The sequence below is a fragment of the Callithrix jacchus genome, chromosome 1, assembly GCF_049354715.1.
Source record: "Callithrix jacchus isolate 240 chromosome 1, calJac240_pri, whole genome shotgun sequence".
Lineage (NCBI taxonomy): Eukaryota > Metazoa > Chordata > Mammalia > Primates > Cebidae > Callithrix > Callithrix jacchus.
In genome coordinates, this window is record NC_133502.1 from 49,898,380 (window position 1) to 49,911,479 (window position 13,100).

The 13,100-nt window shown below is 41.5% G+C and overlaps 1 pseudogene; it reads left to right on the plus strand.

Moving 5' to 3' along the window:
- Positions 1-661: 661 nt before the first annotated feature.
- Positions 662-12,468, plus strand: LOC100392487 (alpha-internexin pseudogene; annotated as a pseudogene).
- The last annotated feature ends 632 nt before the right edge of the window (positions 12,469-13,100 follow it).

Sequence of the window (13,100 nt, forward strand, 5' to 3'; positions counted from 1 at the left end):
AGCAACAGTCTTCTTAAGTGCACATGGACTATTCTCCAAAAGAGATCACATGTTAGGCAACAAATCAAATATTTAATATATTTAAGAAGATTAAAGTCATAAAAAGTATCTTCTCCAACTACAAGAGAGTAAAACTAGAAATCAATAGTGGAAGAAAAATTGACCAATTGAATATAATAGAGAGCCTGGAAATAAACCCTTGCATATATGTGTAAGCAATCCTTGAAGAAGCAAGACTATACAGCCTTTTCAACAAGAGACGTTGAGAACACTGGATACTCATATGCATATAATAGAGTTGAACCCTTACTTTACACCATAAACAAAAATCAACTCAAAATAGATCAATGAACTAAAGGTTAAAATCTAAACCTATAACAGTCAAAGGAGAAAACAAGTAGAAAAGCTTCAGAATATTTAATTTGCCAAGGAATTCTTAAATATGACATTAAAAGCACAAGCAACAGAAAGAAAAAATAGACAAATGGGACTATGTCAAACTTCAAATCTTCTGTACATTAAAGGAAACTTTCAACAGAATAAAAAGTCAGGCTATAGAATGGGAGAAAATATTTATAAGTCATATATGTGAATCTACAATATATAAGAAAATGCTTCAACTCAGCAACAAAAACAAAACTCCCCAAATAATCCTACAAAAATGGCAAAAGGGAGCGAGGGGACTCAAGATGGCGCTGTGAGAACAACCCAGGATTGGAGCCCGCGTTGAATTCGCAAACGGTGAGTCAGTTCTGCATTTCCAGACTGATCTTTGTTGCCCACAGAACGGGGAAACCCCCAAGTATAAAAAGACACGGGACGCCAGGCAGTAGGTCTGCCTGGCGAAGCCGGCAGCCGGGGCGGCGGCGGCCGGCCCTACCCAGCAATCCCCACAGGGCGCGCTTGTCCAGGTGCCTTGTTGAACCGGCAACCTGAGACTTGAGAGGGCTGGACTTGAGACTGAATGAGACTTGCACAGTAGCCCAGCCCAGGGGATTGCAGGGACAGATCGCTTGGGATACCCAGTGGGACGAACAAAACCGCGATTTCAAACTATCCCGGGCAGACGGTCCGAGACGCTCTGTGGGGGAGGGGCGTCCACCACTACGGAGGCAACCTGCCCCAACTGATATACACGCCCACTGCTGAGGCAGCCAGCCGTTGCCGAGGCAACCCGCCCCAACTGAGATACACGCCCACTGCTGACGCAGCCAGCCATTGCCGAGGCAACCCGTCCCTACTGAGATACACGCCCACTGCTGACGCAGCCTGCCGTTGCTGAGGCAACACGCTACAACAAAGAGACTCCGCCGCAGGGCGTGGCGGAGACCACAGCAGAGCCGGCAGGAACAGCGCGAATCACACAACAGCAGGGCGGAGCCTCGGCAGCCAAACAGTGGCTAGTCTGCCTTTGAGCTGGGCAGGACACCTGATCGGACATCCAAAAATAAAGCCCAAACCCCTCAACACAGAGCATTTGAGAAAAATAAAAGGGTTGTTTAATGAGCTGTGTTGCAGCAGAATCAAACATAGCAGCCTAACAGCCCTGAATGAACAACAGAGTGCACAGCTCAGCAATTAAACCCCTATAAAGTACAAACTGTCTCCTCAAGCAGCTCCCTGACCCCTCTATATGCAAAAGACTGTCATTAGGCAGGCATCATCCTGGGACAAAGAGAGCAGAAAAAGAAACTGGTAGCATCCCTCGCTGTGCCACGGCTACTAGAGGTGCACCCCAGACAAGCAGGGTCTGGAGCGGACCTCAACAGTCGTACAGCGAAGGGGCTAGACTGGTAGAAGGAAAACCAAGCAACAGAAATACTTCATCATCAACATTCTGGGTGTCCACTCAGAGACCCAAACGAAAAGTCAGCAACTACGCAGACGACCAGCGGACAAATCCACAAAGATGGGAAGAAACCAGCGCAAAAAGGAGGAAAACACCCGAAACCAGAACACATCGCCTCCTAGAAAGGACCAAAACTCCTCACCAGCAAGGGAACAAAGCTGGACGGAGAATGACTGTGACGAAATGACGGAATTAGACTTCAGAAGATGGATAATGAGAAACTTTTGTGAGCTAAAAGATCATGTATTAAATCAATGCAAAGAAACTAAGAACCTTGAAAAAAGATTTGAAAAAAGATTCGAGGAAATGATAACAAGAATGGATACCTTAGAGAGGAATATGAATGAATTAAAGGAACTGAAAAACACAATACGAGAACTTCGCGAAGCAAACGCAAGTTTCAATAGCCGAATTGACCAAGCAGAAGAAAGAATATCTGAAGTCGAAGACCAACTCAATGAAATAAAACGAGAAACCAAGATCAGAGAAAAAAGCGCAAAAAGGAATGAACAAAGTCTCCAAGAAATGTGGGACTATGTGAAAAGACCTAACCTACGTTTGATAGGTGTACCAGAAGGGGACGAAGAGAATGAATCCCAGCTGGAAAATACTCTTCAGGACATCATCCAGGAAAATTTCCCCCACCTAGCAAGACAAGCCAACACTCAATTGCAGGAAATACAGAGAACACCACAAAGATATTCCGCAAGAAGAGCAACCCCAAGGCACATAATCGTCAGATTCAACAGGGTTGAAATAAAGGAGAGAATACTAAGGGCAGCCAGAGAGAAAGGTCGGGTCACCCACAAAGGGAAGCCCATCAGACTCACAGCAGATCTCTCGGCAGAAACACTACAAGCCAGAAGAGAGTGGGGGCCAATATTCAACATTCTTAAAGAAAAGAACTTTCAACCCAGAATTTCATATCCAGCCAAACTGAGCTTCAGAAGTGAAGGAAGAATAAAATCCTTTGCGAACAAGCAAGTACTCAGAGATTTTGTCACCACCAGGCCTGCTTTACAAGAGCTCCTAAAAGAGGCACTACACATAGAAAGGATCAATCAGTACCAGCCATTCCAAAATCACACTGAATGCTAAAGAGCTTCAACATAATGAAGAATCTACAACAACTAACAGGCAAAACAGCCACTTAGCATCAAAATGGCAGTATCAAATTCACACATAACAACATTAACCCTAAATGTAAATGGACTAAATGCACCAATCAAAAGACACAGACTAGCAAATTGGATAAAAATCCAAAACCCATCAGTGTGCTGTTTCCAGGAAACCCATCTCACATGCAAGGATACACAAAGGCTCAAAATAAAGGGATGGAGGAAGATTTACCAAGCTAATGGAAAGCAAAAAAAAGCAGGAGTTGCAATTCTCATCTCTGATAAAATAGACTTTAAAGCAACAAAGATCAAAAGAGACAAAGAAGGCCATTACATAATGGTAAAAGGATCGATACAACAAGAAGAGCTAACGATCCTAAACATATATGGACCCAACACAGGAGCACCCAGATACATAAGGCAAGTTCTTAATGACTTACAGAAGGACTTAGACTCCCACACAATAATAGTGGGAGACTTTAACACTCCACTGTCAATACTAGACAGATCAACCAGACAGAAAATCAACAAGGATACCCAGGGCTTGAACTCAGACCTGGAGCAAGCAAACCTGGTGGACATTTACAGAACTCTCCCCCCAAATCCACAGAATACACATTCTTCTCAGCACCACATCACACCTACTCTAAAATTGACCACATAATTGGAAGTAAAGCACTGCTCAACAAATGCAAAACAACTGAAATCATAACAAACAGCCTCTCAGACCATAGTGCAATCAAGTTAGAATTCAGAATTCAGAAACCGACCCAGAACCGCACAGCTTCATGGAAACTGAACAACTGGCTCTTGAATGTTGATTGGGTAAATAACGAAATGAAGGCAGAAATAAAGAAGTTCTTCGAAACCAATGAGAATGAAGACACAACGTGCCAGAACCTCTGGGACACATTTAAAGCAGTCTCTAGAGGAAAGTATATAGCAATAAGTGCCCATATGAGGAGAATGGAGAGATCCAAAATTGACACCCTATCGTCAAAATTGAAAGAGCTAGAGGAGCAAGATCAAAAAAACTCAAAACCCAGCAGAAGACAAGAAATTACTAAGATCAGAGCTGAGCTGAAGGAGATTGAGACACGAAAAACCCTTCAAATAATCAATAAATCCAAGAGCTGGTTTTTTGAAAAGATCAACAAAATAGACAGACCACTAGCCAGATTGATTAAAAAGAAAAGAGAGAACAACCAAATAGATGCAATAAAAAATGATAAAGGGGAAATCACCACAGATTCCACAGAAATTCAAACCATCATCAGAGAATATTACAAACAACTCTATGCACATAAACTAGTAAACCTGGAAGAAATGGATAAATTCCTGGACTCCTGTGTCCTCCCAAGCCTAAACCAGGAGGAAGCTGAAACTATGAATAGACCAATAACAAGGGCAGAAGTCGAGGCAGCAATTAAGAGCCTACCTCACAAAAAAAGCCCAGGTCCAGATGGGTTCACAGCCGAATTCTTCCAGACACACAAGGAGGAGCTGGTACCATTCCTTCTAAAACTATTTCAAACAATCCAAAAAGAGGGAATCCTTCCCAAATCATTTTATGAGACCAACATCATCCTGATACCAAAACCCGGCAGAGACCCAACGAGAAAAGAAAACTTCAGGCCAATATCCATGATGAACATAGATGCAAAAATCTTCAATAAAATATTGGCAAGCCGATTGCAACAGCAAATCAAAAAACTTATTCATCATGATCAAGTAGGATTCATCTCAAGGATGCAAGGCTGGTTCAACATACGCAAGTCTATCAACATAATTCACCACATAAACAGAACCAAAAACAAAAACCACATGATTATCTCAATTGACGCAGAGAAGGCATTTGACAAAATTCAACAGCCCTTTATGCTAAAAACCCTCAATAAACTCGGTATCGATGGAACGTATCTCAAAGTAATAAAAGCTATTTATGACAAACCAACAGCCAATATCATACTGAATGGGCAAAAACTGGAACCATTCCCTTTGAAATCTGGTACTAGACAAGGATGCCCTCTCTCACCACTCCTATTCAATATAGTACTGGAAGTTCTAGCCAGAGCAATCAGGCAAGAAAAAGAAATAAAGGGTATTCAAATAGGAAAGGTGGAAGCCAAATTGTCTCTATTTGCAGACGACATGATAGTATACCTAGAAGACCCCATCGCCTCAGCCCAAAAACTCCTGAAACTGATAAACAACTTCAGCAAAGTCTCAGGATATAAAATCAATGTGCAAAAATCACAAGCATTCGTCTACACCAATAACAGACTTAAAGAAAGCCAAATCAAGAGTGAACTGCCATTCGCAATTGCTACAAAAAGAATAAAATACCTTGGAATACAACTCACAAGGAACGTAAGGGACCTCTTCAAGGAGAACTACAAACCACTGCTCAACGAAATCAGAGAGGACACAAACAGATGGAGAAACATTCCATGTTCATGGTTAGGAAGAATTAATATCGTGAAAATGGCTATACTGCCCAAAGTAATTTACAGAATCAACGCTATCCCCATCAAGCTACCATTGACTTTCTTCACAGAACTGGAAAAAACCACCATGAACTTCATATGGAACCAAAAGAGAGCCCGCATAGCCAAGTCAATTCTAAGCAAAAAGAACACAGCGGGGGGCATCACACTACCGGATTTCAAACTATACTACAAGGCTACAGTAATCAAAACAGCATGGTACTGGTACCAAAACAGAGATATAGACCAATGGAACAGAACAGAGGCACCGGAGGCAACACAACATACATACAACTATACAATCTTTGATAAACCTGACAAAAACAAGCAATGGGGCAAGGATTCCATGTTTAACAAATGGTGTTGGGAAAACTGGCTAGCCATGTGCAGAAAGCAGAAACTGGACCCCTTCCTGACACCTTACACTAAAATTAACTCCAGATGGATTAAAGACTTAAACATAAGACCTGGCACCATAAAAACCCTAGAAGGAAATCTAGGCAAAACTATCCAGGACATAGGAGTAGGCAAGGACTTCATGAACAAAACACCAAGAGCATTGGCAACAAAAGCCAAAATAGACAAATGGGACCTAATGAAACTCCACAGCTTCTGCACGGCAAAAGAAACAGTCACTAGAGTGGATCGGCAACCAACAGAATGGGAAAAAATTTTCGCAGTCTACCCATCTGACAAAGGGCTGATATCCAGAATTTACAAACAACTCAAGCAGATTTACAGGAAAAAAACAAACAAGCCCATTCAAAAGTGGGCAAAGGATATGAACAGATACTTTACGAAAGAAGACATATATGAGGCCAACAATCATATGAAAAAATGCTCATCGTCACTGGTCATCAGAGAGATGCAAATCAAAACCACATTGAGATACCATCTCACGCCAGTTAGAATGGCGATCATTAAAAAATCTGGAGACAACAGATGCTGGAGAGGATGTGGAGAAAAAGGAACACTTTTACACTGTTGGTGGGAGTGTAAATTAGTTCAACCATTGTGGAAGACAGTGTGGCGATTCCTCAAGGCCTTAGAAATAGAAATTCCATTTGACCCAGCAATCCCATTACTGGGTATATATCCAAAAGACTATAAATCGTTCTACTATAAGGACACATGTACACGAATGTTCATTGCAGCACTGTTTACAATAGCAAAGACCTGGAATCAACCCAAATGCCCATTGATAATAGACTGGATTGGAAAAATGTGGCACATATACACCATGGAATATTAGGCAGCAATCAGAAATGATGAGTTCGTGTCGTTTGTAGGTACATGGATGAATCTGGAAAACATCATCCTCAGCAAACTGACACAAGAACAGAAAATGAAACACCGCATATTCTCACTCATAGGTGGGTGATGAAAAATGAGAACACATGGACACAGGGAGGGGAGTACTAAACACTGGGGTCTATTGGGGGGAAAAGGGGAGGGCCAGTGGGAGGGGGAGGTGGGGAGGGATAGCCTGGGGAGAAATGCCAAATGTGGGTGAAGGGGAGAAGAAAAGCAAAGCACACTGCCATGTGTGTACCTACGCAACTGTCTTGCATGCTCTGCTCATGTACCCCAAAACCTATAATCCAATAAAAAATTTAAAAAAAAAAAAAAAAAATGGCAAAAGGGTGTGAACAGACTATTCTTCTAAGATCATATACAAATGCCCAACAAACATGAAATGATGCTCAAATCACTAAATATAAGAGAAATGCAAATAAAATATACAGGAAGATATTACCTCATAACCATTAGAATGGCAACTATGGAAAGGACAAAAATCCAAGTGTTTTTGAGGATGAAGAGAAACTGGAACCCTTGTGCACTGTTGATACGAATGTAAAATGGTAGCTATTATTAAAAACAGTATGCATATTTCTCAAAAAAATAAAAAATAGAATTACCATATGATCCAGTAATGTTACTTCTGAGTGTATGTTCGAAATAACTGGTAGCAGGATCACAAAAAGAGTATTTGCATATGCATGTTTATTGTAGCATTATTCACAACCAAAAAAATGGAAGCCATCCTAATTTCTGTGACTGAATAAATAAAATGTCCTATAAACATACAACAGAATATTATGCATCCTTAAAAAAATCCTGTGACATGCAGTAACATGGATGAACCTCAGGACATTAGGCTAATCAAAATAAGCCAGTCACAAAAAGATAAATACCATATGCTTCTGCTTATGTAAAGTATATATAGTAATAAAATCATAGAAACTGAAAATAGAAACGTGGCTGACAAAGCCTGGAGTGATAAGAGAGAGGAAATCAGTATTTACTGGGCTTAGAGATTTAATGTTGTGAGATGAAAAATTCTAGAGATCTGTGCTACAACAATGTGAATATATTTAACACTACTGAACTACACATTTAAAAATGATTAAGATGCTAAATTTAATGCTGTTTGTTTTTCACACAACAAATTTCTTTAAGGTTAGAGTTCCTTTAATTATTTTCACAATTAGCTAGGCCATTAATTAAGAAAATACAACCATAACATCATCAGTTTGCTAATAATTAAGTATTTATATACTTTTCTGTTCCTTGCTGATGGGCAGCTATCATTCAGAATGGCTGTCCCATAAAAGAGAGTTGAGCAATTTTTGTTTATTTCCATAAGCAATAATAAATATCAAATCACCATGGCTTTAGTTTCTTGTTTTATTATGAATGTCTTACTGAAAAAAGACCTAAAGAGAGACTAAATAAATTAATGCCGCTATTTGACTTGCTCATAATGGAAAAATAATTCTAAAAATTTTAGTTTTATTTTCATTTGGCATTCTTTATTTCCAGGACTTTAGGTATTATTCAAGAAAGTATATTGCAAGATACTGCAATAAACAATAAAATCCTTTTTCATATCATAGTAAATTTTGTGCTCATGCATACCAAATATGTGTTTTCTATAAATCTTCATTTTAATTGTGTGGTTTGGAAAATAGACATCTTGGACAAAGGCAGATATCCTAGCACTTTCTGTGTGTGTGTGTGTGTGTGTGTGTGTGTGTGCTTATGTGTGTGTGTATGTGTACTGCCCACTGGAATTTTAAGCAGTAGCAGAAATGAGTGAGTGGATGCAATTGTTTATGTCACTATGTCCACAGATGCTGCTGCAACCCAGCAAGGTTTAATTGTTACTCTAGTTTGGACATAGTTTGTCCCCACCAGAACTCACATTAACATTTGATTCACAGTGTGAAGTGTTGGAATGTGGGGCCTACTGGGAAGTATTTGGGTCTTGGGGGTAGATCCCTCATAAATACATTAATTACTGCAGTCAGGAGTTTCTCTTACTGGAATGGATTAGTTTCCATGAGAATGTGTTGTTAAAAAGAGCTGGCTTCTTGGGATTCTCACTCTTGCTTCCTCTCTTGTAATGAAGTCTCTGCATATATCAGCTTCCTCTCCACTTTCCCCCATAAGTTGAAACTGCATGAGACCCTCACCAGATGTAGCCACCTACCCTTGAGCCTTCCAGCTACCAGAATCATGAGCCAAATAATCTTCTTTTTAAAAAATAAATTACCCAGCATCAGGTATTCTGTTACAACAACATAAAACAAACTGACAACTGTCAATATGCTGCCACTCCAGCATAGGACCTGTTAATGGTACCTGATAAGACTCTACACATCAGGATAAAATTTATATAGGAGAAGAATGGAAATGCATGTTTAAATGGAGAAGAAATGATGTAAAATGTACAGCTTTTAAGGATGACTTTGTTCTTGCATTTTAAAAATAAATGATGTGATTATCAAAAAAAAAAAAAAAAAAAAAAAAAAAAAAAAGACTCTACACATCCATGAGACCTTTCCTGGAAAATGCCTTTTAACTGGATCAAATACATAGTAATGTAAAATCCCTTCCTCTTAAAATTGTTTGAGCTCTTCATTTGAAGCTGGATATAAACTATTTTGTCTTTTATTAAATAAATATCAGAAAGCATTATAGGTAAGAAAGATGCTTCCTAATAATCAGAAGAAAATCTTCCACCTGTTGTGATGTTTATAACTGTTTCTCTTTTACAAAGAGAATACTAATCAGCCTAGCTTAAGCAAAATTTTTATCTACTTGCCAGAATGTATAAGTTTAATAGTGTTAGTTAGGAGTTCAGCTTTACCTCTGCTGTGGATGAGAACTGCCAATAGAGCACAGTAGAAAATTAAAAAAAAAAAAGAGATCTGTCTTGAGTGTTCCTTGAAATATCTCTGCATTTCAGCTGTATTCTCTTTGGAAAAGCTAGCTATTACACTTTCCAGACTACATGTGAAAATGGTCCTCATTTGGAGATGCTGACTTCTCTTCTTTATTCATGTAAATTCCAAAGCCAAATTTTCAAACGAGGCATTTTAATTGGCTGATCTTCATTAAGGTGCTTTTCTAATGGAGTAATACTGTCATATTAAGTGACCACATAGTTTTGGCCTGCAGGAGAGTCAAGCTTGCTTATAGTGCTTTCCTGTAAATAAGGGATGGGGGGAAGATCATTCCCCAGTATGTGGTGTGTTGACTTTCTAGGGGAATACTACGGTTGAAATTATTCTATAATATGATATAGGAAATCACTTCTCAAACTTTAGTCTGCATTATAATGACCTGAAGGGCTTTTTTAATAAACAGATTTCTGGGCCTTACTCCCAGAATTTTTGATTCAATATGTCTGGGATAAGATCCAAAATGTGCATTTTTAACAGGCTGCCAGATAATTTCCATGGGACTATTGGAATCCCACACTCTTGAGAACCCATGATATAGTGCAATGAGAACACATTTACAAGCTAGAAGCATATCTCAGCTTTGTGTCTTGCAGTGTAACAGTAGTCCTTGAAATTAAGGATAATTTAGTCAATTGAGTTGAACCTTTTCAGTCAATTAATCTCCAACTCTTTTACAAAAAACATGCAATTCCTATGATATGTCTGATTTCTGAGTTGCATTCAGAAACTGAAACTTACAGAGGATTATGAACCATATTTGTTTCATGATTTAGAATTAACCAGTGGCTGGGCCCTTTCTCCACAATTCTTTTCTAACTCATAACTCAACATTTTCCCTTTGATTTTCTAATAGATATAAGAGATCTATTCTCAGGGACTTCCAGTTTAATAGATATAAGAGATCTATTCTCAGGGTCTTCCAGTTTTAGCTCTGACTTGTAAAATGTTTGGAAGTCAATACTCCCATTCTTACAACAAGAAAGAGTTGGACCGTCTAGAAAACAATCACTTTTCTTTGACACATCGGAGATTTGAAGTTATAGGGCAAACAGCTACCCCAAAATCTACAGAGAGGTGAATCCACAATCATAATCAGGCTCCTATCTGGAGCAGAACCTGCTGGAGCCATAAACCAGTAGGAACATTTAAATGGAAGTTTTGACAAATTACTGTAAGCTGTGTGGACTAGCAGGAGAATGCAGCTCCTGAAGCTGCACCATATGGTGGAACCAATTTTTTGTGTGTGTGAGCTTTGCCATCAAGAAAATATCAACATGTATCACATATACATCATTGGATTTGAAAGGACAGGTAAGGCCCTGCCTGCCGTACCTCTCCTTTCTTCTGTAGCTCCCACCGAAGCCGCAGGCCCGCCCCCATCACGGGACCAAGAGCTTCGGCTGGGAGCACTACCTGTGCTCTTCCTCCTCCTACCGCAAGGTGTTCGGGGACGGCTCTCACCTGTCCGCACGTCTCTCTGGTGTCAGCGGCGTGGACGGCTTCTGCTCACAGTCGATGTCTCGCTTCAATGTGGCCTCCTCAACCACCTGCTTCTCGGCCTCAGCACTCGGCTTCAGCCTGGCCTATCGCCGACCGGTGGCGTCCGACGGACTATACCTGAGCGAGGCAGCGGGCATCAACGAGTACAAGATCATCTGCGCCAACGAAAAGGAGCAGCTGCAGGGCCTCAACGACCGCTTCTGTGTTCATCGAGAATGTGCATCAGCTGGAGACGCAGAACTGCGCGCTGGAGGCCAAGAAGGCCGTGCTGTGGCAGCGCCACGCTGAGCCGTCGTGGGTAGGCGTGCTCGTCCAGCACCAGCTGCGCGCGCAGCAGGAGGAGGCGAGCTCAGCGTAAGAGCAGGCCCTGCTAGGGCTGGTCGGGCTGGCTGAGGAGGTGCGGTGGCTGCGGGTGCGCTGCCAGGAGGACGCGAAGGCACCAAGCGCGCCCTGAAGGTGCAGTAGCGCGACGTGGACAGTACCATGCTGGCCTTCCTGGACATGGAGCAGAAGGTGGAGTCGCTGTGGGACGAGCTGGCCTTAGTGCGCCAGGTTCACGAGTAGTAGGTAGCCAAGCTGCTGGCCACGCTGAAGGCGTCGTGACAGGCCGCGGCTGAGGTGGATGTGACTGTGGTTAAACCAGACCTAAGCTCAGCGCTGAGGGAGATCCGCGCCCAGTATGAGTCCCTGGCCGCTAATAACCTGCAGTCCTCGGAGGAATGGTACAAGTCTAAGTTCGCTAACCTGAATGAGCAGGGGGCGCGCGTAACCGAGGCTATCCCGGCCAGCTTCGAGGAGATCCACGAGTACCGACGCCAGCTGCAGGCGCGCACCATCGAGATCGAGGGCCTGCGCGGGGCTAGCGAGTCCTTGGAGAGGCCGATCCTGGAGCTGGAGGAGCGGCACAGCGAGTTGACTGGCTATCAGGATAGCACTGGGCAGCTGGAGAATGATCCGAGGAACACCACGAGTGAGATGGCACGCAACCTTCGGGAACACCAGGACTTGCTCGGTGTCAAAGTGGCTCTTGACTTTGAGATAACAGCTTACAGGAAAATGCTGGAAGGCGAAGAGACACGTTTTAGCACCAGTGAGGTAAGCATTTCGGGGCTGAATCCACTTCCCAATCCAAGTTCTCTGCTCCACTTAGAATCCTCAGTTTTACAGTCTCCAAAGTCTCATCCACTGGGCTATTACTTAAGAAAGAGGCGGGAGGAGGGGGAGGGAGGGAGGGAGGAGGCAGGAGGAGGAAGCATCCAAGATAGTCTCTACGAAAACTTCCCAGATAGGAGAAAGTTTTGAAGAAATATTAGAGAAGTCAGTAATATCTGCTAAGAAAACCGAGACATCAAATATAGAAGAAATGACCATTTCAAGCCAAAAAATATAATTCAATTTCTTTGAAAGTTAATTCTTAAGAGGGAATGATATGTATTTGATTTGTTGAACAGCCTATTCCTGAACCTTAACACGTGCGACTGGTATAAAATGTCTTCAAGGCTTCAGTCTCATATTTAGTATTGAATACTTAAATACATTCTCTAATAAGAAATCCACTCAGATGAAAGTAAACTGCAGTCCTAGAGCAATCACAGACGAGTTATCTAAGAATATAGCTTTCTGACCTTCAGCTCACGCTTCACAGTGTTCGATGATTCAGGTGCAGCGGAAGTACAAACTAAGGTGCTAAATATGTGATCACTATCATTTGCTGTGAATTGAAATTAAAACCATTCACACAACCCAGCCATTACCCAGACAAATAATCTTACACTAGATACCTAAAACATAAGATATATCACTGCTAAACATAAACTACTGGTCCACACCCAATTCCATTCTGATAGAACTATTTCACAAATAATAGATGTTTGTTTAATGGACACCTTCCACCTCC